This window comes from Zingiber officinale, chromosome 4A, assembly GCF_018446385.1.
Source record: "Zingiber officinale cultivar Zhangliang chromosome 4A, Zo_v1.1, whole genome shotgun sequence".
Classification (NCBI taxonomy): Eukaryota; Viridiplantae; Streptophyta; class Magnoliopsida; order Zingiberales; family Zingiberaceae; genus Zingiber; species Zingiber officinale.
In genome coordinates this window covers 80,259,080-80,285,625 of record NC_055992.1, presented here as the reverse complement: position 1 = coordinate 80,285,625, position 26,546 = coordinate 80,259,080, and the positions used below count along the sequence as shown (strand labels likewise).

Genomic DNA, 26,546 nt, shown 5'->3' with positions numbered 1-26,546 from the left:
TCCTGTCCCAAATGGGAGGGAGAACACACGGGAGGGCACACCTTTTGGAGTGGCGGATGTTACTCCACGGTCGGTGAGGACACATGGCTAAGAGTGTCTACGCATTAAGCACAGACCACGGCAATTGCGATATGAGCCGCGCGAGAACACCACATGGGAGGCGGCATTGGAGGGACCCTACGCCGATCGAGGAGGTTAGAAGCCCCACAGTTCCGTGGCTGATGGTGCAGAGTCTCACTCACGAAAGAAGCTACAGCCTGCTCCACAGTCAATTGGTCAGTAGTTATTTTCCGGTATTAACGCTTGTACTATTTGTTATTTGCTCTGGGCGACCCATTCTTTATGTTCCTGTGCAGTAGTTCAGTGCCCTACGAGTATGAACTCGAGTTCACAGCCCTACCTTGAAGTTCGTGGAATCCAATCAGTGGCTTGATGGTGTGTGGTTGAGAACGAGTTGATATGTAAATCCTAATAGTCCTCGCGAGTTCGATGTCATTTTGTATGATTCTCGTAGTCTGGTGCCTCGTTACAGCATGAAAGTAATTTTTAGTCGGTGAACTGCAGTTCGCAGGTGCGAGGAAGAAGACCCGGAAGCTCCTCTCAATCATGACACGAGATGTTAGCTAAAGGGTGTCACGAGGTTTCATACACATAGTAAAGCGATGAAGGGACCCAGCGAGGAGAGGTCAGGGTAGTATGCAGTATCGAGTATTTCCAGAGCTACTGGACTACCTGGTGGGTTGAGATTGGTTCCTGGAATCGGTCCCGATTTGATCAAGTATCGCGTGTCTCAAGAAAATTCTGAGCAACCTAGGAGATTCTTTGGACAAGGCTTAACGTCGCGTCACTCCTTGAGGGCTCTGTGTTGATTATCGAGAAAGAAGATGGGACAATCACGGATGTGCGTAGACTACGAGCTTTGAATCAGGTGTCGATGAGAACACCCCTTCCCGGGATGACTTATTTGATCGGTTAGAGGCAGCGGTGTTCAGATAAACTTTCTGCGGGTACCATCGGTGAAGGTGAAAGAAGAATACTGAGCGGCATTGAACGGATATGGACACTCGAGTTAGTAGTTATGCCATTTGGGTAAGTGACGATACACTGGGTCTTGAGGGACCAATAATGACAGTGTTGGAAGAATATCTTGACAAATTTGTCATTGTATTCATTCATCGATGATACAGTACGATCGAGGACCCGAAGGAGCATAATATGCGCACGAGGATAATCTGCAGACTTGTTGACGACTTATGTAAATTCTCCAGATACGGATTCGTCGGTGGCGATTTTAGGTCGCGTAATTTCTAAGGAAGGCATTCGGTGGATCCGACTAAAGCGGTAATGGAGTAGACCAAGGCGTCGAGAGATCGGAAGCTTCCTTGATGCAATTCTGAGAGATCGTGGAGGTTTTCAAGATAGCTTCTCATTAACAGCCCTCACTTTGAAAGAGCAAGAGATTAGAATGGTGGATAAATGTAGCGAGCTTCAAGAGCTAAAGAAAGTTGATCAGTGCTCCCATTACATTGTTCCTGGCGACAAAGTTTACAACATCTGATGGCAAGATGGGCTTAGGGTGTGCTCAGCGAAGGAAAGAGTCGTGGCTATTTCGAGACGACTGGTATGATGAGAACTACCCCTCATGATCTCATTTGGCGGTACATTTTGCACTTAAACTGCGGCGGCATTATTGTATGGAGTCGATGTAGAATTTCATAGATCATCGGGGTCTTAAGTCTTCTTCACTCGGAAGGACTTAAACATGAGGCAGTGGTGGGCTGGAGTTAGTCGAATTACGAAGATTGAAAATCTCTACCACCCGGTAAATATAGTGGCGGATGCTCTGAGAAAATCTAGTGCATGCATTATGGGTCATCAAGCCACCTTGCTATGAGAAGTTGATTTTGGGCTTGAGGTATGAAGGACGACTCTACCCATGACCTTAGAGTCTGCTTGTGGAGATCTGATAGAAAGCAAGTGAAGATCCAGACGTCAGTCAATGAGCGAGGATAGAGAAGACAACTCGAGTTTAGAGTGACGAGATAGCGGAAATCTTTTATCGAAGTCGCGTTTACGTGCTGATGATGAGGCGGAAGAAGATCAGAGGAAGCTCGCACCATATTCCATGCATCTGGTTCTTCAAGATGTACCAAGATGTAAAGGTTGGGTGGTCGGGACTCAAAAGCCGTATGTATACACCACTTGACGTGCAGTCAGCATGAGAACACGAGACGGGAGTTCTCCGGCCTCTTCGATACCCGAGAATGGAAATGGGAAGACATTTCCATGGACTTAAACAGATCTTCCAAGAACCACGATTGGATAACGTGCGATATGGTAATAGTAGGCCGATTGATACGCTGCACTTCCTGCCATCAGTGTCCCTCCGTAGGCGATTGGCCCGGCTATATGTTAAGAGGTAGTCGAGACTTATTGGGTTCCTAAATCTATAGTTTACCATGGTGATGGGCCAGCTATTACATTTTGAGTGTGCTCGGAATGCACTAGGCACCAGGCTCGAGTTCCATTACTTTCCATCGCAGTGACCAGACGGTGTGAATCGATTTTGAAAATGCGCTGGAGCTTGTGCTAGATTTGAAGGAAGTTGATGCAAGTATTTGTAGCAACTGAATTAAACTACAACGGCCTTCTCAGAACACCATTAAGATGGCACCTTATGAAACACTATATAAGCGAAATCAAGATCACCCATATCTTTGGCAAAGAGCGAGAGAGAAAGATAGAAGCGGGTTGGGCATTGAGACGGAGGTGATAGATGAGACTATAATGAATCAATCGAGGCGAAGTGCAGGCGCGGAGCGGGCAGAAGAGTTATCGCGACACCGGTAGACGTTTAAATTCAGTAGGAGATTGAGTTTTCACCGAGGTGCGGCTCCTGAAGGTGATGAGATTTGGCAGAAGAAATGAGTCAGTCCTCGTATGTAGGACCTTACACAGTCGTAGAGGATTAGGAAATGGCTACAATTGGACTTACCACAAGACATCGATACAATGTGTTCAGCATGTCTGTACTGAAGAAGTGTCTCCCGTGACCCGAGCCAGTGATTCGACCTCGATCGATTGCAGATCCCGAGGATGCTTGGTTATGAGCGGACCTACGAGATGGTGGACGAGGCGGTCAAGTTGGCTTAAAAGCCACCACTAGTGAGTGCGTGCGGCGAAACAGGAAGCACGAGGGAAATCACTTGGGAGGCGGGAGACGATATGAGATAAGTATCGGAGCTATTCTAAGTTCGGGGGCGAACTTTTTATAGGTATGAGGGGATTGCTGGCGTGGTGCTGTTTCCAAGTTCCTAAAGGGCCATAAAATGTTTGGAAATGCCTTTGAAAATACAGAATTTTAAAATTTTAGAGTATTTTCACGTAATTTTGAGTCGTTTGGTATTTTTACAAAACCAAAGGTTTAAGCGAAAAGTGTTGGAAGAGGTTCGAGACCAAAATACCGATCAGGACCAAACCCAGTAAAACCGAGCTTGATACATTTTGGGACTAAGAGATTTGTTAATCTCAAATGGGTTAAATAAGGATGGTATAGTTTGGAATGAAAACCCTTATATATTAAGGAGTAGTGGGTTTGGTTACCAAAACCAAAACAATTCTCCCGGTGTTTCTTCCCTTTCTCCCTACATGACGGGTTCTTCTCCTCTCATGGTGAGCTTGACTGGAAGCTTAGGGCACTTACCGTGGCCAGGCAGAAGCTTTCGGGGTTTCTTCACCTCCCTTAAGGTCGTGTTGTGCAGAGACGCGGGCACAAAGGATCATAGGGATCTCAAGCTTTCAAAACCATAATCTTTCTTCCTGGTTTGTAAGTCGAGAAAGCAGTAAAGTACTACTCACTGCGGTAGGAGTTGCTGGGGATTTGATTTTCTGCCTTGATTTCCGATGCAAGTGAAATGCATATTAGGGCTCTTCCTTGCTTCGGTTGGTTGTGCGAAGTCCTTGTGTGGGATATAGTTCCTCTTGTTTAGGATCATGTTATGCAAATTTTCTTCCCGGTTTCCGGTCTCTTTGTCTGATTAGGATTGAAAGCTGGGAGTAACGACTTTCACTATAGTTTTCCTTGCTTTATACGGAATTTTGGAACTGGCATGATGATTACTTCTTGTACATGATTAGCTTGGAATTGATAAAGCGGGTATTGTTTTCAAATGTGTGCTTTCGGTTTGTGTTTGGCTCTTTAGCGTGGGTAGGCAATTATCAACCCTTTCCTTTGTCTTCAGAAGTAGGGTCCTTGCTAGGAAAAATGAGAAGAAGCTTCAAGTAATTTGAGTAGTTCCATGCTGAGTAGTTGAGCATGTGTAATTTCCTTCTTTGCTGAGCTCAAATTAAATTATTTTAATTTCATTGCCACTCGATGAGCATGAGCAGTTAATTTCCTTTTTCTTTGCCCTAAGCTTGGTTAATCTACCTTTCTTCCATGGGTTTGTTAAAGAAGAGGAGAAAGAGGAGAAATTTGAATGGGTTTAGCATGTTGTTGAATTTTTTCCTATCTTGTTGAATCATTCCCTTGTTGTTAGTTTTGTTTTGCTAATAGTAAAAGCATGAGCCATTATCCATTGCTAATGATTAGCAAGATCAGTGGGTTTCTTTTGCTCTATTCTAGAGCATGATTAATAGTTCGAGATGTGCTTTCTTTTCCTTTGTTTCTACGGCATCATTTAGAAAGTTCAGATTTGCTTTTACATTTGTTTTATTTTATATCATGCTTAGAGTTCAGATTTACTTATGTCGTTTTATATAGCATGCTTGGTTGGTTGTAATCCTATGTTGTTAGATATATATCTAAAGTTCTAATAGCTATAATAAAGGATTATGAAATGGGTAAGAAAAAAGACGGTCAATTAAAGAATATAAATAAATTAAGTGAGGCTGGTACGGAGCATCCAAAGGCTTGTCGTTAAACAATCAGTGACCATTTCAGGGTCTTGTGCAATGGGCCGAGTGCGCTCACTTTAGGATTGGTGGCTTCGCAGCCCCGACTATTGAGGGGCAGCGCGGGTTGGTACTGGGCACGGGCCAGAAAAACCAGAAAAGAAAAGTTAAAGAAAGAAAGAAAAGAAAAGTGAGTAAAAGATAGGAATTAAAAGATTAATTTCTAACACAAGGATATAAGAAATGAAACAAGTTACATGCTTAGAATAAATAAGAATGGTTAGTTTCTTTAATTCTAAGTTTACATAGTTAGTTTCTTGTTATTCTGCTTGATACTGAGTATGATTTGTATCTAGTTCATTTTCTGTATACCATGAGCGTATGGAGATAGTTTTAGGATTTCAGTGTCAGTACTTATGCATTTCATTTATGCATTTCGAATTTTGTGAGATAGATTAGTACTTACTAAGCGTTTTCGCTTATAGATCTTGTTTTCTTTCCTCCTACTGCAGATAAAGGAAAAGCTAAGATATGAAGGGAGGCGATAGGGTGGTGGTGATGATGGATGTGTGTGGTGGCTGAACTATGGAGGGATCCAGAGGGGACTAGCAAGACTTATTCATTTAGAGTTTATGTCTAGTTCATTTTCCTTATTTCCATTATGAAACCATGAGTTTATGCTTGAGTTTGAAGTGCATTGTAGCTTGTTATGCTTGGTTCTAGAGTTTTGGGTTTAGTCTTGCTAGTTTGGTTTTGATTGGAATGCGATTTGTGTCGTGGTTGTGAATGTGGCAATCGGCCCGCGTGTGGGCGTATATCTTTTATGTATTGTGGTTTAATTCAGAATACGGAGACTACCTTAAATTTTAGAAGTTGGGGAATGCCTACGGTATGATAAAATCTCTACGACTCAGTGTAAGTCGATTTGCCCTTTGGGAGAAGTTATAGTTGAGTACTGTCTCCTTAGAGAGTGATGATAAGAAAAGGTGGTTATTCACAGTTAGAGGCGTTCACAGTGATGTCGAGCAAGTTCCTCCTTCCTACACCTGACGTGTACTACTGACTTAAAAGTAAGAATATCTTTTCACTAAGTTTTGTTTTCAGCTTTCATATCGGGTTATATGTGCTTGTGTTTGCTCTCATGTTGGTAGTTAATTAGTATTTCTGATAATAGTATTTAACATGTTGCGATGGTTAACTATAACATGATAACGAATATATATATGTGTTCTCCTTTATTTGAAAATGAGTGCGGACGTCCGGCCTAAAAGCATAGGCGAGGCCCCGGCGGGCGTTACAATTTTTCCCCGGACCTTCTGACACTAATTGTTTTCTAGGCTACAGCGGTGATTGGGTGAACAACGCGAAATAAACTCCTTAAGGCTAGCAATGCAGACCTCCCGATCATCGTCTAGTCACGACTCCAGTAATCACGGAGGAGTTGTACATTTCGACTGTAGTACATTGATAGCCCGATAGCGAGAATAAAGCCTACCTTATCCAGTGGCGGAGAATTAAGCGAAACTTCTCGGGCACCGAACCATGGAATGCTTGGCATGGTAAAAATCTTGGAAAGCACGGTGAGCTTCTGGGCGGCGGAAACGCAGGTGAGTGTGCCTCGCCATTTAGCGAGGAGGCGCCTGGCGTGTGGTGAGGCGGTTAAATCGAAGTGGCGATGAAATCGAGATGACATGGGCCAACCGAGAAAAATTCTTGGGGAATTCTTTCGTGAAATCGCGAATCGACGCATGGAAGTTTCGAGTTTAATGGGAAGCGACCTATCGGTTCGGGGGCGTGAAGAAATTCAACGAGGTTAGCCGTCTGTGTCGGAAGCTGAAATCGGCTTCGAGGAGAAGGAGCGAATGCGGTTGATCTTTGAAGATGCTCGAGACCCGGAGATCATGATAGATGGTGGTGGCGTTCATGGGCCGCAAACCACGAGAGGAGCTAGTGGTGGTGCTGCGATCGCGAAAACGCACTATCGGCCTCCGCGTCCACCCAATGACAGGAGTTTCCATGAGCCCAAGGACAAGCGAACAGGTACTGTGGCTCGCGGGGCGTAGCTCAGTGGAAAGGGAAGCGTAAAGCTGACGGTGACCCAAAGGAGGACGGTGGAAAACATTCAGACATCCAAGTGTGCTACTTGGGAAACATCATCCGAGTTTACCGCAAAAGTGCGAGGTTGTTTTGAATGTGTGGGCGGATGTGAACACATAGCTACTGCGCCAGGAACAAGATATACCAGATCTTCCTCACGCGCAAACGGTTATGGAGCTCACAAAGATTATCACCAAATGTATCTGCCTTTAGATGGTGCACGTATGATTAGAAGCCCCACAGCGCTATTCCACGAATGCCAGATTTTCTCTTGCGAGAGTAATGTGATGCAAATGCCCCCCAGCTGTGCGTCGGATTCAAAGACCAAACAATGTCTTATTCAATTCGAATACTTCGTTATGGAGTATTGAACCCGGAGGTACTCAATAGTCGGGTTATGACAACCAACACACCTCAGAGACATTATGCATCATCTACATGTGAGCTAACGTTATATGAGCACGCGAAGAACTTTTGTGATACTAGATGATGGAGATCTCGACATCGTCATTCAATGGATACGATACGATACGGTCACTTCCTGCGCTTCTAGTAGAGGTCAGTCTACATCATTCCAACCTCCGACGATAACTTCTCTTGGGAAAACCCGAAGGCGAAAAACCAAGCAAGTTTCTCTCGTTGAAAGCTGAGCGTTGCGGTTCGCTATCAATTTATTCGATTATTCTGGATTTGTTAAATGCAACAGTCAACAACCACCGGAACAAGAGACCACAAAGCGACATAGGAGTGTTCGAGTGCCATGACTGACTTCACGGATAATCCTGAAAACTACGCGGGACACGAGAATCTGAGATGACTCAGCTCTCACATTCAAGACCTTCGAAGCCTGCCGCTGGCTTGCATAGCTGCGGTGCAGCAGGTGGGAACTTGTGAGCAACCAGTGGGAAGAGCTCGACAGGGTTTTCATCGCCCGTCCACCACATGGCCTCGCGCAAGAAGAAACTTGGCGTAAACCACCCTATCTGAGTGTTCATCACTCCAAACGCTTGTGAGTCGCGGTCAGGTCAAGCGGCAATTGCCCTCTCTCTCTGGATAGACGACGTTTGATCGCGACTAAAAGGACCCACTGAGTTCTAAATGATCGTGATATCACCAGGTTAGAGTCAAGAAAAGTGATATACCTAAAACAGCTTTCAGGATCAGATACGGACACTAGAGAATACTTAGACAAGTTTGTCATCGTGTTCATCGATATATCTTCAGTTTTCAGACCATGACCATACACGAAGCATTGCGAATCTTGTTGTGTGAAGAAGACCCGTAGAACCTCTGTGGTCTCTCCAAGGATGGTGTTATCCCAAGGCCAGATGTCTATGTAACGAAGAGACAGTAAGAGAAGATAATGCTGAAAATGAGGTCTTCGATCTATTGGCACTATAGGAAGGAATTAAAGACTTCTCCTGTGATAGCCTCCCAGCACGGCACTCACCAGAGAAGAATAAGAAATTCGGCGATGGAGACGGAGGCAGGAATTTACTTTAGTTATTTTAGCTTAGCGATCGACCGACGTGCTCCTTTTGCTATACATTGAAGAAGACGACCACGAGGGCGCTGATATGACGCTTAAGGGTGGGATTAGGAGAAGATCGCATGCCAGGCGCACAGACTTTGTACTCAGACCAACTGAGGATTATGAGGATCCCTCCCGACCTGGCTTGCCGCAGTGGTTAGCTCTCGCCTCGAGAGTTGAGACATTCTGACTCGGTACCACATCGGATCCAGGTATCTGGACCATGAATCCTGTAGTTTTTACCGGTAGGATCGATCAATCTAATGGTTCGGCGGCCTTGAGAGTTTAATGGTCGTACATTAGATACCTTTCCTTACGTACTGTCCGGAACTAATCTGTGGAAAGCTAGAAGCACTCAGAGTCCTATTATCTTCTTCATAGACTATGTACGACCTGCCATATACCCACACAGGAGGACACATACACCTTTAGTTGCTTATAATGTAGAGCGTTCGGCGCCCACCTCATGTCCACGTCCTTAGACCTTGATATCCGGTAGCGGGCAGAGGGCGGCTGGGGCGGGATCCCACGAAACTCAAAGGGTTGCGGCGTAGAAGTTGTGTTATGAGGCCAGTTGGGTGTGACTTGGTCGGTGTGGTGTCGCGGTTGGCAGAACTACGAAAACTTGTCGTTACATAAACAGCAGATTCTTACTCCTCCTGGTTCTGGTTCCCAAAGGTCATGCGTATGCGTTCTATGATTGTTGGTGGTGATGAAAATATATTTCTCGCCTGATCTCCGCCGTGTCATCTCCGTAAAGGTTAAGGTTATGGGACCGGCGACGAGGAGAGTTACGCGCAGTGTCCAGGATTCCAGTGAGTAGGAGGATATGCCGACTTTACCGTAGACTTAACTTCATAGTGATTACAGACCTACACAATGGTTTTGATGCCATCCAGGTAACGATACTCTAATCGGGTGTATCTTATCGTCGCGAATATGGGCGGTTCACGAGCGCCTAGCTCGAGGAGATGTCGTGGGTGAGTCCCACGAACCAATATATCAGATGTAGACAAGCAGATTTACATCACACTTCTCGAAGTGTGTACAACACGCATGGGCACCCGCTAAAATTTAAAGATGTACCTTCCATCCTCAAACAGATGGTCGATTTTGAGCGGTAAATCGTGTACTCAAGATGCCTCCTGCCGCCTAGATTTCGGCAAGTTGGCAAGATCCGAGTTTAGCGTAATCTGCACAATAGCCATCGTGCCACTACCTGCATGCACCTACGAGGCACCCGGGCCGGGCGAGGTATCACCAATCCTACCGGTACGAGAGTGGTGAATGTATGAACCAGAGTTTCCGCATGCATCTAGTAGCAGATACCACACAGCATACGCCAGATTCGGCCAGAGGATGAGACAAGACAGAGCCGCCGAAGAGTTGGCTACCGACACGACGCAGTAATTTCGTAGTTTTCAGCTGGGATACAGCTCGCAGTAGCTCCCAAGGGAGCCGCTGGAAGAAGGCGTTACCCGGCATACGTGGGACCATACCTTATCACGAAGAGAGGGCAAGGTAGCATATGAAGTAGAGCTACCTCAGGAGATGTCAACACCACAATCGACGCTACGCCCACGAAGATATCCCGTACGCCACCCGTGATCGGCCTACCGCATAAAAACGCGATGATCTCGCTTACGGCTACCTACCATTCGATAATGTAATTGCCAAAGAAAGAAATTACGTAACAAGGAAGTGCTATTAGTCAAAGTCACGAGAAATCACACAAATATTAGAGCGGCATCGCAGCATGTGAGCCGCGATGAGATGTAAGACTAGGTGTTTTAAGTTCGGGATGAACTTTTTATAAGGTATGAGATTGGAAGCCCGAAAAATTCTGAATTTATTTTAGAATTTTCTATTATTTGTGGAATTTTAGATATTTTTTTTTAGAGTAGCGTGTAGGAAAATAATTGGAACCGTAAAATATAGCGGGAATGAGAACGAGACCTATGGTTTGTGGATAAGTAAGTAGTGTGAAACCCAGGAGGGCCGTCTTTGAAGAAAGGAGAAATATATTTATATTAGAGTTGGGTTCATTAAACCACTTAATAAACTTAAGATGGAGTTGGGTTATTTTATTTTGGTTTGACACATCCTTAACCTCCACCACCTCCTCCTCCTCCTCCTCTCGGCGCCACAAAAAGCCTAGGGTTCTTTCTCTAGGGCCCAGGACACTTCGCGACGCGACTCGACCTGAAGAGGTTCGTCTCTCCAGGGAAGGAGGCACGGATCGTCGAGAAGGTCATCTCCACCGAATTTAGCGAATAGAATCGTGAAATTACGAACAAGAGTAAAACCCCTCACTGCATATAATTGCTCTCGTTAGTTTTGGCGTTAGTTAGTTGATTATCTTTTTAGGTGTGCTTAGTGCACACGATCTTGGATAGAATACTCGTAAGGATGCACACAACCTAAAGGCAAAATGTATTAAAAACATTTTATTCAGCTTACCAGTTATTACAGCTATGGATCAGATATATCCATTGGGTGGGCTCCCGCAAGTCAGGTCTAGGTTCGAGATAACCTAGCTCAGGTTCAGATAACCTAGAACACAAAAGTAAAATAAAAGCGATTATAAGTATTACTTTTATTGGCTTTATACTTGGATCGAGATATCTGAAATTTGGACTCCCTGTCGTCCTAGGTTCGATAACCTAGTAACCTTGGATTCGAACTTGCGATCCGGGTCTCGTAGGGATCTTGCGATGATCTGATTGAGGCCAGCAGCGTATTTTAGTTTTCATCTATTATTATGTATAGTTTTCAAATTTGAAACTAGTGATGAGAACACTAATTTAGCTTTCGGTTGATTCGAGGTTCCGTTTACATGATTTGAGTTCATGTCTGATTTAGATATATCGCAACGACTTCGTTTATTTACTCGGTTATAAGTGTGCGTATTTAAGCATGTTTAATTTATATGCTATCATGTTGTTTCAGTTATGCTTTTATATGCCATGCCATGTTTGCCATGCTCGATTGATTTTCAAACGTGTTTTAAAAACATAATCGCATCGTTGCATGTTTTGTGAGGTAGATGGTTTCTTAAAGCTTGAAACTTACTATTTTCCTTATCTGGAGTCAGAAAAAAGGAAAATGGATTAGCGAGTGAGGTCGGATCAATGCGAGGATGTGTGGAAGGCGGAATAAAGACCCTACGGGATTTAGCATTTACCTTAGCACTTTCGATTATTTGGTTTAGTTTCATGTTTTAAGCAATTAGAACTTATAGAAATTCATACCTTCATGCACTTTAAGTTGTTAGTCGTGAACCGATAAACCTTGCTTTAGCTTAAGTTTAGAATTATTACTACAAGTTGCTAGAATGTTTATTATTTAGATAGTAGTAGTGTGAGGTTTGGCATGAATCGAAATCGGCGATTTTCGTCGTTATGATCTCGAACACATCGGTACCGATCGCCGGATATCTCCCCGGATCGGTCCGGAACACTCATCCATCCGTGACGAGAGACCGTCCGTGACGAAAATCCGTCGAGATCGCGATCGGTGTGACGATCGATCAGGGGCTAAAGCGATCGCGACGACCACGTTCCGCCGTCTTCGCCGCGATCCGGCCAGAGTCCGATCGGTCATCGACGTCCGTTGAGCCGTCGGGCGTCGGCGATCGGCAGGCCGATAGATGGGTGTCGTGTGATCGTTCCGGACCGATCCAAACTCGGTTTCACCTCCCTATGAATATCTAGAAGGTAGTTGGATATGAAATCTCACTCTCACAGAGTTAGCAGGGCAACTTCAAGTAGTAGTAGTAATTTTAGTCTTCCTTGACAGCAGCACGTGGTTTTCAATAGTTAATGTAGCGATCCTAGTACCGTGATTACCTCTTCGAATGGTTTCACACCAACTTTTTCACTAGATCTTGAGGCACTTGATGTCCATCACCGAAGAGTCGGCTGAAAATAGAAGTAAATTTGTCTCCATAAGATTATAGTCTCCATGATCAGTGATATCTGTTAGTTATTCAGTTAACCATTACCTCTACAAGTCATGATCATACAAGACAGAATTTTCACCAGAAGTCAGATTGATGTTAGGTTTTCTATCCCTACTGTGTAAGAAGTTACTTCCTTAGAATTGCAATCCCCTATCATTTTCATTTCATAGCTTAAGTGCAACGGTAAAATTATTGTCGCATGACCTGGTAATCACTGGTTCAAATTTAAGGAAACAAGAGGAATTTTGTGCACTGGGTTGTTTCTCTAATGAACACAGAGTGCAAATTCTACTTACACATCAGGACAAGCGACCTTGTTATTGCTGCATTTCTCCCTTTCACAACTTGATCAGACCACTCTCCCTATTGTTCAACTAAAAGCTTTAATCAAAACTAACACAAAGACATCAAAAAAAAAAAAACTCACGGAAAATTATCTCACAGTGATGTTTTGTTTGAGTGCGTCGAGAAATTCCTCCACAACATTGTCGTAAAATCGATCTCCTGCTGTCTCAATAATATCTTTATCCCAGACCTGCATTGCAGCATATATCCGCACATGAAAATTAGTGTGAAAATGGTGAAAGAGATTTTCAAAAAAAAAACCAAATTCCTACTTTACGGAGCTCTGATTTCCTTCTAAACCAACGCACTGGGATCGTATTTCCTCCTCTATCAGAAGTAAATCCTACATGAAGAGGCTAAACAATTCCGAATCGACATTAGTTGGTGCAAATAACTGAAGAAAGCAATTAATTAGAAATAGTCTCTTCTACCTGATGGATGTCACCCATTAAGTGAGAAAGGAATAGAAGTGCTTCAGTGAGATTATCTAGATTACAGGTAAAAAAAAAACAGAGGAAATGAATTAAGTAGAAATGATATCAATATAACATAGGACATAGAAACTATCTTTGATATATTAATTACATTGTGATTCATCGGCAGAGCTTCCATAGGTGAGAAGCTGATTAGTATAATTAGTGATGGCACCTGAGACACACCTCCCTTTCACACCATCTTCATCTTTGCAATCCCTTGATCATAACCAACAGCATATCATTGCTAATACTAGAACGATATTGTATGGACTAGAATAAACACAATCAAAGCATGCATGAACACTAACTGTTGTAATTATAAGTGCAAAGATCATCAGGGGTATCAATGTAGTGAAGTTCCGACGACCAATGGTATCGAAACTTGATTGTATCTGCCCAAGAGCAAAGGGTGCTTAGTGGTCGGTGGGAGTTCTTTAACCGTTGCGTTTGACCAGATCAAGCGATCACATCGGCAACAACCCATCCAGTCGGGATGAATCGTGAAAGGTGAAGGAGGTGAAGCGAGGAAGAGGAAGGGCAGGTGGAGATGATTTAGAGCCCATTCCTCCGTGGTTGTGGCCTCAAATGAGATGAATCAGAGATTATATTGCAACACTTTGAGTTCACATCTGCTGACCTTTGAGGGAAGGTGGAAGTACAAGCAAGAAAGTTAATGCAGAATAATTGTATTTTTGAGGAAAGTTAATGCAAAGTTGTAATTGTATTTTGAGGCAAGAAACACTTTGGCATGTAATGAACACAAAAACACAAAAAAAAAGCATACCAGTCCGGGTTTTGGAAGCGAACGCTCCGCTAACGAGCTCGGAACCCCCTCGGACCAGATACACCCACCGCCATCTCCATGGAGGACCGGCGTCGGCAACTCATCGGCGATGCGGAAACTGGCACCGTCGGGTCTATCGAGGACACCACGATGACGAAGATGGGGAATCTCATCCAATAGATTATCGATATCGAGCTCCTCCGCTCTCTTTCCCATTATCACGTCTCGCTCCTCCAAGAGTCCGGCGGAATAAGGAAAGAAACGGGATAAGAGGAGGATTAGGGTCGACGACCGTGTGTGGAGACGGGAGCGCGAGGCGAAGAAGAGTGTGCAAGAAGACGATGGGCTATAGGGAGGAATGCGAGAAGCCGTAGGTACCACAGCGCCATGAGAAGATGGGGAGTATCTAGGGTTTTCAGAGAGAAGCACGGGAGGAAGAAGTAGAGGACACTTGCTTGAGTGGATTTCATGTAGGAGGTCTTGCGGTGAGGGCGTCCTTAATGGACTCGTGAATTGCTCTCTCTTGCAGCTCAGTGAGTTGAGAGTGAGAAGAAGAGAAAGAGGGACGATTGAGAAAATAAAAGGGTGGAATGCGCAAAAACTTTCGGGGAGGAAAAAAAAAGCGGCGCATTGGCGAAAGGAAAACACCAATTCAACATCACTTAAGACAACGACTTTAAAAGCGTTGTCGTAATCCCAAAAAAGAGAGCAGCACAGACAGCAGTTTTCATGTAACATTTAAAAACCATTGTAGTTCTTAAAACATAAGAACGGTTTTAAAGGCCAAAAAAATTGCTAAAAGACAACGGTTTTGGTTAAAACCGTTGTTAAAAGGCAAAAAGACAACGGTTTGGTATAAAACCGTTGTCGTTTGAGTGTTGTTGAATGACGTTTTTCTTGTAGTGTATGGTACCTGTTCAATTTCCATCAAGGTATCGGTGCTAGTTTGTGTATCTTGAATTTATTCAAGATCAACTTCACTCCCAATTAGTTTTTCTAGAAATAAATTTCCTTTCTAGAAAGACACTAGTTCTGGCAACAAACACCTTACCTTGTGTGGGATTATGTCGACCACAGCAGCTGATGGAGGCCCCCAGCAGTTGGTAGTCATGGATTTGCCTCAGCGATGAAGAGAGAGGATGCTCCGTGGCTCTTGGGACAGTTGATGATTGCTTCATCACTATCTGGCCTTTGTGATGTGCTCCGATCGTTGGTGTTGGATCGGCCAGTGCCACCGATCAGGTGGCAGCGACGAAGGATGGGGAGAAGAGGAGAGGCATCGACGCAATGAAGAATCGGGAGGTCGGCGGCTGGAAATCAAGGAGAAGAGATGAGGGATCGGCGTTAATGAGAGGAATAACTAGTTTTCAACTTATATACCTTAGGTTAATTTAATTAAATGCTAGTTAACTCCTCAATCAACTTCCACTTAATTGGGATTCTAAACAGATTATTTTCCTAAGCCTATTAAATTTATCTCCTTAAACATGTCATACTAGCTCCATTTAAATCTAGAAAAATTTCTAAAAAATCCCTAAAAATCCAATAATATTATTTCTCTAATAACACTTATTATTTAATTACCAGATCTTACACTACGTACTAGTTCCCAGACTTGGCTTCTTTTGAATTGAGTTAGTTTCTCTTGCATAGCAATTATCCGATCTGGGTCAGGTAGGACTTCTTCTATAGTTTTGGTTCAATTTCTGAAATAAGTACTATTTGACTTAGGTTTCTATAAGATGATCTAGTTCGAACTCCTAGGGTTAGATCACCTAATATTTGATCAGGTGGGTGGTTAATTCTTACCCTAGGTGATCTTATTTCAGGGTTAACGTTTGGTTCTTGTGATTCCTTAATTTAGGTATAATTTCATTATCTTCCTCATCTTCTATGTTTTTTGTATTTTGATTAATATTTTCATTGATTGAGTTAGGTAAATTATTTTTCTCATCAAAAATTACATTGGTTGTTTCTTCAACTTTTAAGGCATTTTTGTTATAGACTCTATAAGCTCTATTGATTGTGGAGTACCCTAAAAAGATTCCTATTATTGATTTTGATGTAAATTTACCTAAATAGTCTTTAGTGCTTAGTATATGGACTTTACAGCCATGCAAGTACCTTTAAATAATTTAAGTTATGAATTTTATTACAATATATTTCATAGGGGGTTTTATTATAAAATTTATTAATTAATATTCTATTTTGAATGTAACATGTTGTGTTTATTGCTTCTATCTAGAATTAGTTACTTAGGTTATATTCATTTAGCATGGTTTTAATAGTTTCTTGTAGTGTTCTATTTTTTCATTCTACTAGACCATTTTGTTGGGGGTTCTAGGACATGAATTTATGATTATATCCATTAGTTTGACAAAATTATGTAAATTTATGATTTCCAAATCCTCCTCCTCCATGATCACTTCTAATTCTTTTAATTTTTGTATCTTCTTCATTTTCTATCAATTTGAAAAAGTTATTATAGATTTCAAAGGTTTTATCTTTAGTTTTTAGGAAATTTTACCCAAGTAAATATTGAGTAATCATCAATTATTACTAAGCAATATTGGTTTCTACTTAGTGACTTGGCTCTGTATGGATCAAATAGGTCTAAGTGTAGGAGCTCAAGTATTGAGTTGGTTCGATTTAGGTTTGTTGGTTTGTGGGTTGACTTAGTTTGTGTTGGTGCAAGTTGCACAAGAATCAAACCTAAGTTTTGATATTGTCAAAAGTTCAAGTTAAGTTTTGTTATGATCTAACAAGTTGACTTAGTGTGCATGTTATTTACTCAACTGGGAAAGACCTAGTTGGAGGCTAGGCAGGAGAAGTCTTAGCAGATCATGGAACCTAGGTGGAAAGACCCAGTGGATCAAGAGGACTTGGTAGTGAGATCGAGAAGTCTAGAGGACCGAAGATCAAGAGAAAGTCCTGGCGAGCCGATTAAGGCTAAGTGAAAAGTCCAAACAGATCTGGAGGATCAACATTTGGTAGGTAGGTTGAGGTATGAAACTGGAGGAGTGACGGTGAGGTCGTGTTTTTGAAAGGAACAACCTAAGGTTGCTAATCCAACTGAAAAAACTGGGAAGGTTTTCAAGTTGAGATCAAGATAGTTGAACTGTCTATTATTATTACTAATGCATTACATATATTATTACTGTGCTAATATCTATTTTGCAGGATTATTATCTAACACTATTTTGCAGGTTCAGCCTGATCGGTCGACCGAACCAAATTATCGATTGACCGAACAAGACCAACTCAGAGCAGATATTAGTTCAGATCAAATAGAGCAGGGTCCAATCAAAGCTTGATCGGTCGACCGAACCAGAGGATCGGTCAACCGAACCCTGATGACTCAGCATAGTTCAGATCAAGCAAAAGTAAAGAAGGAAGAGCGACTGATCGGTTGACCGAACCAGGGGATCGGTGGACCGAACAATTATCACTTAATGACGCATTAATTCCAGATCTCGGTGAATAGGGAAGTGTAACGACCACCCTTCTTACTACTACTACACTCTAAGGATGACCGTTACTTGACTACTAACTCTACTTAACCGGTGTGATTAAAAAATCACATGGAAACCCTACCGAAAAATTTTGGCAGAATCTCCCCTGTACCGGTGACCATATCCGTAAATACATACAGAGTATACTCAGCCACAGGCGGCTGGAACATATATTTTCACAACCACGCAGTTTAATAAATCAAAACATGCAGGTAATGAAAAGCGGAAACATAACTTCTTACTACAAAATTTTCTTATCAACTTAATAAGAAATTAAACTAAACAAATTCTTAAACTAAATGAGTTCTTTAGCTAAGTCCAAAGGATCTCCATAGTCCACACATCACACACCGTCACAGCATCTCCTTGTCGCCTTCTTCCTTATACTTTAACTTTTTTCCTTTATCAGCAGTAGGAGGAAAATAGTATCTATAAGCTAAAAGCTTAGTGAGCGCTATCCTACTCACAAAAACTCGATATGCATGTATATAAATAAAAACATGCTAAAACTGAGTACTAACATGTAAAGCTACTCATGCTCATAAATAGCAAAGAAAACAACTAACTGAAAAGCTAACATGTATAGCTAATCATGCTCATAAATAGCGAAGGAATCATGCTAACTGAAATACTAAACATGTATAGCTAATCATACTCATAAATAGCAAAGGAATCATACTAACTGAAATACTAAACATGTATAGCTAATCATGCTCATAAATAGCAAAGGAATCATACTAACTGAAATACTAAACATGTACAGCTAATCATACTTATAAATAGCAAAGAAACTAACTGAAAAGCTAACATGTAAAGTTAATCATAGAACTATCATGTGTATCAATAAGAAACTGAATTGATACCTAAGATAAACTAATTAATGCTAAACTGAGTCTAACTTGTATTCACATAACTAATTTGTGAAGTTTTGAAAACTATTTACATAATAGATTAAAATAATAATCATGCTACTGATGGGCCAAGCGCATCCCTAACTAAACCCGGGATTACAAGTTCCGAGTCTAGTAGGGTTTACTAGGTTATCTAAACCTAGGGACGACTGTGGGAGCCCAGCTATGATATCTAATCCAATCGATGCAGATGAAAATAAAATAACGATTTCATAGCTAATTTTCTTATCTTGCTTTTACTAGGTTATCTAAACCTAACTAGGTTATCTGAACCTAGAGGCGTGTGGAGCCCACCCATTGGACCGTAGTCCCATATAAGCTGAAGCAAGACTAAATAAGTTATTTTAAATGCTTCTACTGCATTTACTGAGCTATTAAAATGCCTACTGTAGCATTATATTGAGCTAAGCATTTTATCAAGCACTTGGGGTGCACTAGAACACACTCTACGTACTGAACATCTGTATACAAAGCTTAACATAGATCTGCATGTAAAGCTTAATAAAAATCTGCATACTAAGTTTTTCAAAATCTGCATACTAAGCTTATCTAAAATCTGCATGCAATACTTATGAAAATCTGCTTATTAAAAATCTGCATACTTTACTTATAAAAATCTGCATGCTATAAAAATAGAACTGCTCATGTTATTCCAATAGCAAATAGGAAACTAGAACAACTTAAGCATGCTACAACAGATTTAAAACAAAGGAAACAATTCTGAGATCTTTAAGCATGCTAAAATGAATGCAAAGGAAACCCCAAACTGCAACGTGAACTGACATAGCTGTTCCTACTCATTGGAGTTACATAAACTTGGTGTCTGCATGCATAAAACTAATAAGGAAGGATCTGTATCAAAACTAAGCAATGGAAATGCTAACAGCACAAAACCACTCTACTGCATGCTCATTAAAAGGCCTGTTCCTACACATGGCAGCACAGAAAAAAATCAAATACTAGGATGTTTCATGCTCTCATTTCCGAATCTAAACAACTAAATCTAGTTTTATGGCAGCAAGCTTCAAGATAAACCAAACCTAAGTCTGTTCATGTTATTCTAATAGTAAGGAGAAACATTATAATTCAATACTGCTCGTGCTCTTCTAGTAATAAAGAAACTACACATGCTTAACTAAAAACAAATAGAAAAGTCCAACAACATGCTAAATCATAAGTCTAAAGAATCTTTAGGAAATAAAAACAATCTTGAAACCAATCCAAAACTGTTCCGAAGTCATGAAAGGAAGACTAAATCCCTAGCAACAATTCTATATAGCATGATCCATAACATGAAAGGAAACTAAAGCTCTATCAATTCCTCAATTCTGTACAACCAGTTCCAAAACAAAGGAAAAATCTAAACTAAGATGCTTCCCAATGCCACTAAACCGCATGCTCCGAATTAAACCATTTCATGTTCTTCCCTGAACCTCACGGCAGCAAACAAAGTTCCTAAACATGCTTCACAGCAAAACTCGAACAAGCAAGGAAACACCAAAACAAGAACCCTTCTATCTTCTTTATGTGATTCACGGCAGAAAACCAAACCAACCATCCTTAACAACATGCTACGAAATCATGGAAAACAAGAATCCGATCAAAACACAAACCACCTACAATTTATCCCAAAGCTTTCGGAAAAGAAAGGAACAATCGGAGCTATCCTACTGCAGGTGAGTAGCAACTCACCTTTTCTTGGAATACTTTGACTTACAACCGGAGAAGAAGGAGGCTTCTAGGGCTTCAGATATATGCTTCCTCGACGATCTCTTGGTATCTTCTTGCTCTCCTCGACGAGAGGATCACAAAGGTATGAAGAACTCACGGAGAAGGGTGCTCGCAGGCCGCCGGAGACGCCCTAAAGCTCGCTGCGTTTTTCACCCGAGAGAAAACGCCGTCGCCGAGAGAAAGGGGAGAAGATTTTGTCACGGGGAAAACCTAAGTTCTCTTCTTATAACTTTAATATTCTGTTAACTAACTATTGCTTAAATACAACTTGATTCGGGTTTTATTAAGAAAAGTTCGGCTGGTCTGTTGGTGGGCTGCGTTCTGCTTAAGGCCTAGCGCATGGGTTCGAAACTTGGCTGCAACCATTTTTCCTTCCTATTTATTTCCTATTCATTAACTACTTCTTAAATAGAATATTTCTCCTTTTTAAATAAGAAATGATCGCTAGCACACTTGGTTAGCCCGGCTTTAACCAAATCCCAGGTCACGGCTTCGATTCCTCAGCCGCGCACTTTTATTTCCAATTTATTTTACTGTTCCTAACTACTACTTAAATATATATCGCTCCATATATAATTAACAAAACCGTGTAGCTCAGCTGGTTGGGCCGATTTCTGCTTGGGCCGAGGAGCTGGGTTCGAACCTCAGCTTCTACAAACTTATTTTTTTTTCTTTTCTTTTTATTTTTTTAAACTTCTTCCTCTTGGTAAAAATACCAAACGAACTCCAAAAATTACGTAAAAATATTCTAAAAATTTCTAAAAATCTCTAGAATTTTTCTATAACATTTCAAAATATTTTTGAATTATTTTTGGAGCTCAAAGTGAGAAAATTTGGGTCGTTACAGGAAGGATCTCTGTTCGATCGACCCAACAAGGGGATCGATCAATCGAACACTTAATTATCATTAAATGTTGAAGATTGAATCAGCATCAGATATCAGCGAAGATGGAAGGGAGCTAGTTTGGTTACCCAAGGATCGGTTGACTGAACGTTGATGACTCTTATAAAAGTGAGCTCGAGGTCCGAGGTTGGGTAACGAAATCTGATTGGTTCAAAGTTCATCTCAACGCAAGCTACTGTCCATGCTACAGCTACTCTTCACACGCAAGCTACTGCTCCAAGATGTGCCGACAAGCTGTATACTCATTCTTAAGTCGGTATAATTTTAGTAGCTTGTAATTGTACTTATTTATTAGTAAGATAGTAGGTTGTTACTATCTTACTCATTTGTACGCACTACTTCTTTCTGACATTTTTTGGAAAGAAGAGTTTTAGTGGATTGTCCATATGTGCGATCAAGGATTGTGGGCCTTGGAGTAGGAGTCAACCTAGGCTTCGAACCAAGTAACCAAACGAGTCTTTTACTTTCTGCTGCATATTCTGATTGTCTTTAAAACATGAAAATAAAAGTTTTTAAAAGTGTAATATTCACCCCCCCTTCTATCGCACTCTTTCGATCCTACAAATGGTATAAGAGCTAGGTTGCTCTGAAAGTACTTAATCATTTTTGAGCATTTTTAAAAACTTCCTCTTTTCTTTACTCTTATCTCTTTTATCTCACACTACTAATCCCAAGACAAAAGTCTTGGAAATTTCTTTTATTATTTTTATGGCTGCAAGTATGACAAACTCCTACCAAGAAGGGTATAGCACCGTCCGACCTCCACTATTCAAAGGGGAGATCTTTAGCCATTGGAAGAATGGAATGGAGTGCTATCTTAAATCTGATATTGAGCTGTGGTTTACAATACTTAAAGGCTATACACCTCCAACAAAAGATGGAATGCAACTAGAATAAGAAGACTGGACTCCCCCAATGATCAAGAAGGCACAACTAAACTACAAGGCGATCAACACCATTCAGTGCGGACTCACAATGGAGGAGTTAAACCGAGTCAGTCCATACGACAATGCTAAAGAACTGTGGGACTGTCTGGTAAAGCTACACGAAGGGACCAATGAGTCTAAGGTAAATAAAAGAGACCTACTTTTAAATAATTTATCTAATATTAAAATATTGCCCGGAGAGACGGCTTCGCAACTACACGCTCGACTAAAGGACATCCTCAATGGCCTCCATCTAATTGGACATAATCTAAAGAATCGTGCCACAATAAGGTACACACTAAATACTTTTTCATAGAATGTTTTGTGGGAATCAATAGTAGATGCTTGCAAAGTTTCTAAAGATCTTTCAATTCTTAAACTAGATGAGTTATTTTGCAAATTAAAATTACATGAACAATCTAAGTTGAGCCAAGTCGAGAAAGGAGACTCTTTGTATGCAAGTCCAAGCAAGGAAACCAAATCAAGAACAAAATTTGAATCAGAAAGTGAGTCAGACTCTGATTCAACAAATGAAGAAGAATTGGTCAATATGGTCCGGAGATTGCTAACAAAGAAGAAATTCAAAAGAAGCACCAAAAGGACACCAATCAACCAAACACAGAATAAATTAGAAATGATTTGTTACAGATGTAATAAGAAGGGGCATTTCAAAAATGAATGCCCAAATCGGAAGGAAGAAAGTGTTAGAATGTATACTAAAAGCCTAGCTTTTGGTATAAAACATTTATCTAGAAATAAGAATCACATTGGTCAAATGTCTACATTTGTGATAAATGTAGTTGTTCAATTAATTTATATTGTAGATAACATGGTGTGTGGTGTCACACAAAGAAGATCATGTTATCAGTACCTTATAAATTATAAACAGTAGCTCACGACTAAGATGAAAAGGAACAAACCATTGGAAGGTCGTAGTGTAATTAGGTATTAGTTTATCTTAACTATATAATTACACTAGTACACTTAGAGTGTATTGAGTAGGACCATTTGAGGTCGTTCCTTTTATACTGACTTTATGAAGGAACAAAGACCTCAGTTATTATGGAAGTGTGTACTCTTAATCCTAATATAATAACAAGCACATATATTTGATATTTATTTCTTTAATTTATCAATGGGTGAGATTTAGTTCGATAAAGCAATAAGCTCGATAAGTTGGGAAATGATATCACTTATAGTGTGTGTTGTTGATTATAGAAGGAAACTGTGTCCTAGTGATCTAGGTTGAGAATGTCCCCAAGAAGAGCTCATAAGGATTGCCATGTTAAACCCTGCAGGTGGACTTACTCCGACATGATGATGAAGTTGAGTGGTACTACTCTTGGAGCTAGATATTAATTAAGTGAGTTGTCAGTAACTTACTTAATTAATGGACATTTGTTATCTTAAACACAGGGAGACTAACACACTCATAATAAGAAGGAGCCCAAAAATGTAATTTGGGATTGGTGCGGTAGTTCAATAATAGTTCTCTAGTGGAATGAATTATTATTGATAAAATTAAGTTGTGTGTTCGGGGCGAACATGGGATGCTTAATTTTATCGGGAGACCAAAACCAATTCCTCCTCTCGGTCCCTATCGTAGCCTCTTAATTATAGAGTACTATACCCACCTATACCCACCTTCTTACCCATCCCATAGGGGTCGGCCAAGCTAGCTTGGAGACCAAGCTAGGGCCGGCCAAAGTTTGGTTCATGGGTGCTTCAAGGTGGCCGACCCTAGCTTGGGTTCAAGCTTGGTGTGGCCGGCCCAAATTAAAATAAAAGGATTTTTATTTTTAAAATTTTTTCTTATGTGGATAACATAATTTAAAAGAGAGTTTAAAAATTTAAATCTTTCCTTTTTATAAGATTCTACAAAAGATTAAGAGAAGAGCTAAATCTCTTTCCTTATTTGTAGATTAAAAGGTTGATTTTAATTTTGGTAAAAACTTTCCTTTTTAACCATGTTCATGATTTAAAAGAAAGTTTAAAAATTAATAATTCTCTTTTATTAGTTTCTACAAAAGATTAAGAAAAGATTTAATATCTTTCCTTATTTGTAGATTGAAAGAGTTTTTAATTTTTAGAGATAACTTTCCTTTTAGAAATTATCCACATGTTTAAAAGAAAGATTTTAATTTATAAAATTTATTTTTATTAACCAATCATGAAGGGATTAAAATTATTGGAGAAATTTTTATAAATTTATAGAAACAAATTAGGAAGTTTTAATTTTTGTTTTAATTAAAACTCTCCTTGTTTTGGGGAAAGAGGTGGCCGACCAAATAAATTGGGGAAGAAAAATTATTTTTAATTAAATAAATTTTTCCTTTTCATGGCAAAATAATTAAGGAAGTTTTTATTAAAATTTCCTTATTTGCCAAAACCAAGGATTATAAAAGAGGAGGTAGAGAAGTCTTCATGAGAACAACCTCTATTATTTTTCTCCCTCTTTTCCTTGGTGTGGTGGCCGACCCTTCCTTTTCTCTTCTCTCCTCTTGTTGTGGCCGAAATCTATCATCTCTTGGAGCTTGGAGGATGTGGCCGGATCAAGGAAGGAGAAGAAGGAGAGAATGCATGAATCCCTTGGAGCTTGGTTGGTGGAAAAATCTTCATCCTTTGGAAGTTCTTGTGCTTGGCTGAAACTTGAAGGAAGAAGGAAGAAGGTGCATAGGTGGTTCTCATCTCGGAAGATCGTTGCCCACACAACGTCCGAGGTTAGAAGAGGAATACGGTAGAAGATCAAGAGGTCTTTCTAAAAGGTATAACTAGTAATTTTTCTTTCCGCATCATACTAGTTATTTTTGGAAATAATACTAAATACAAGAGGCATACGATTCTAGTGTTTCGAATTTGTTTTCGATATTGTGTTCTTTGTTTTTTTTTCCTTGTGATTTGATTGTTCTTTTCGGTTGACCTAAAGTTATTTTAGGAAATTAAATATTAGCTTTCCTTAAAAGGTTTTGTCTAGTCGGTGGTGGTTGTTCCCATATCCAAGAAGGCCATGTGCCTCGTCACGTCAGTACTGGGAACCAATTATGGAAATTAATATTTAATGGAATTAATAACTTAGGTGATTTGGATTGAACGTGTTAAGTTCCGCAGGAGATCCAAGTCTAAACCTAAAAGAACAAATATATTAAGTTTTGAATCAAACGTGTTAAGTTCCGCAGGCGATCCAAAATTTAATTTAAAAGAACACATGGTAGCTAGGAAAAGGTTCAGACCTTTGTACAAAATTTTTATACAGTGGAACCTCTAGGTTTTCCGAGTAGCAACCAACAGAAAGTCCTCCAAGCAACATGGGATGAGACATCTTCCGATGAATCCGACATGGAAAAATCGAAGTACTCGAGCCATCTTGCATTTATGGCAAGAAACGAAGACTCCAAACCCGAGGAAGAATATGAGTCCAAAATTGACAATGAATCTGAGATCGACATCGAGTCTGAGAGAAGCCACGAATTCATCTCCGTAGGTCTAAATATGGTAACGATTTATTCTAAGTCAAACTTGCTTAAAGTAGTTAAGTGTTAATTTAAAAAGTTATCAAAATTTGAAAAATAAAATAACTTGCTACTTAAGAAAATAGACCATCTTAAGAAGCAAGTTAGCTTGAGTGACTCGACTAACCATGTTCAAGTTGGAACTTCAACTCAAGTTGCAAAACTTGAGGAAGAAAACTCTAACTTGAAAGGTCAAGTCGAGTGACTCAAGTAAATGTTGGAAAAGTTTGAACTGGGATCCAAGTGTCTAAACATGGTACTTGGATCACAACGAGCCGTGTACAATAAATCAAGACTTGGCTATAAACCAAAACAAACAAACAAACCATATTTGTCCTTAATTAGTCAAAATGTTAAAAGCCAAGTCTAAACATGGGTTCCAATAAAATATTTAATTAAACCAAATCTCTATTTGATCCTTAAGAGTCAAATTCACTACTTAGAAAGACCATATCTAAGCTAAGACTCAGGGGGAGCAATTAGAAAAATGGTTCAACCAACTAATTAACCAACTTTACATGATTAGGATTAGGTTTACTTTTCGCTTAGAACGGTTAGTTAAAAAGGTTTACTAAACCCTATAACATAACATCGGAATGGTTTGGGATGATAGTACGTCAAGGAAGCTTTGTCGAAGACATGTCTAGGCTGAATCTTATGTATTCTACCTGGTTCACTAGACTTAGTGGATATGACCAAAGCTAGCCTAGTCAAACATGGGCTAGTTAGACCAAAACCTAATATTAAGTTTTTTGGACAGGACTATTTTGGAAAGTATTCGGCAAGTGGTCTACCGTTGATACGCAAGAAGGTCATATGCCTCGCCACTGAACTGAAAACTTATCCCTAGGAAGCCTGCTTGATTAACCCAAAGCTAAGTTTGAATCTAACATGGGTTCAATAACCTTTTTCAAATTTAACTAAAACATGATTAACTTAAAAATTATTTTAACACCTAATTAAAAA

The 26,546-nt window shown here is 40.4% G+C and overlaps 1 pseudogene; it reads right to left on the bottom strand.

The window, feature by feature from the left end:
* Nucleotides 1–25,517, bottom strand: part of LOC121972460 — a 31,797-nt pseudogene extending 6,280 nt beyond the window's left edge.
* Between the last annotated feature and the right edge of the window lie 1,029 nt (nt 25,518–26,546).